Genomic DNA, 2001 nt, shown 5'->3' with positions numbered 1-2001 from the left:
AAAATTTTGAATTTTTAAATTTCGCACCTTTTCCGCCATGTTGCACCTTAATCTAAAAAGACTGCGCCCTTTTCCTGTTGGCCAGTTATACTTTGTGTACACTAACTGATTTATCCCTCCCCAAGGTCGCCCGAATATATATATATATATATATATATATATACGATGTTGCTGTCACTGTAATTCGCCTTCGGTTGACGCAGTAAAAACCCTCTTCTGAAGGTCTGGTCTTCTTCTCTTTCTGCGCTAGCAGTGGTTGGGCTCGCGTCATAGCTGGGGATTCGTGCGCTCGTTCTCAGGTCGCCGTTGATCGTACCCGATTCCGATAAATATCAATAATATTTTGCGTACTTCAGAGAGCACGACTGTCAAGAAATACATCCTCCAGTATGTATGCATTAACTCGATTAGGTTCCTATACCATAATACTGTGCCCTATTAGAGAAGACCATCCCTTAAAATGGATAAAGTTAGTTAGCTTTCTGAGACTTAAATTACACTTTGGGAGCCTGCTAGGTCAACACATTCTCCAGAAAATGCATTTCAATCAACCTCTTCAAATGATTCCCCTCAAGGAAATAAGTCTATGCAATTAAGAGAATTTTAGGCCATTCATCTTTTGAACGACCACTGTTCAGTCGGTATGTGATCCTTTCTGTTTTATCGAACTCCCGTTACACAACTCGGACCTTCGACGATTACAGGAAATCCACACTCACCAACAACACACCTGTGATTACCGCTCATAATTTGGTTTCTCTGCAGTAACCCATCAAATGGAGGCCGCTAGGCACTGCTCAGCAACTTTCGCCTCACCATGGATACCTCCTCTAAAAATCAGGTTGCAGTCGACCAGTGCTGTAATAAAGTGAAGAGTTACACCGACGATAACCACACCTTCAGTTGGATAGCTCACTAGATTCTATTTATCCCAGTAACAGTAGATGCATCGCATTCACGTACTCGTGTGACAGTGTCTCCATTATTTTTCCATCCATATACATGTCGCTCTGGAGTTTGGATAAGTGAGCTCTTCGGCACTCTACAGTGGCTCTCACGGTGGCACGTACCCGCGTCTGCTGAAAAGTCATCGTCTCCAGTTGCATGAATCTCTCAAGTGTGGCCGTAATGATAAATTCGTCCGTAGTTGTGCTCACTCTCAAATGCAAGACTGTGTGACGTACCGTGGTTTTTCTGGTCAAACGAAGGGAAACATGACAAATCGTCCTTGGAGACGATGTACGGCTCTGTTGTGGCAAACATATTGTAAACAACGCAAAATACGCATAAGACATTTATAGACAGGCATAAATAGCAAGGCATACATATCATCCACCAACATTTACAAAACAAACACATTAACTATGAGAAACTTGACGACACTTCGAAAATGAACTACGAACTGTTCTGATGTTTGAAGTGGTCGGTCGGTCTTTCAGTGAATCAACAAAAGGAGCATGTGTTCAACTTCTGCAGATTTGACTGCAATGTTTTGCACGTATCACAGTAGTTGAGATCACGTGAAAGTAGGTGTCTGTCTTCGAATCAAAAATTCAAGATGGAATAGTGTATGTGAAGACTAACGAACGTCAGTCAGATTCATAAGCGATACCTGAACTCACCCAAGAATAGAAAACACCGAGATCACGATAGTCACATTGTGTAATTTAAACAAAAGCTCAGTGTCCGGACTCATTGGTTACCGCATCATATCGTTGGATAAAACAGTTACCAAAGGGAATTCTTGTCGTTGCACCCCTGATTAAATCCGGATAATTATTCTAAGTTGAAATCATCAAACAGCCTATAGCTGTCCACATGGGGCTGGACGATTGCTCGGAAGGACACGGTTTCTGCATACGAATACTGATCCGTGATGTGCGAGTCCAATCCCAGGTAATGGAAAAATGGTTCAGCTGTAAGGTTCGTTCGATGCAGAGCTGCCACGGCATCCAAAGTAAGCACGAGACTTGAGATACTATCAGGTTCCCTAAACCTAGA

This window comes from Opisthorchis viverrini (assembly GCF_000715545.1).
Source record: "Opisthorchis viverrini unplaced genomic scaffold opera_v5_1, whole genome shotgun sequence".
Lineage (NCBI taxonomy): Eukaryota > Metazoa > Platyhelminthes > Trematoda > Opisthorchiida > Opisthorchiidae > Opisthorchis > Opisthorchis viverrini.
This window is presented reverse-complemented; position numbering follows the sequence as displayed.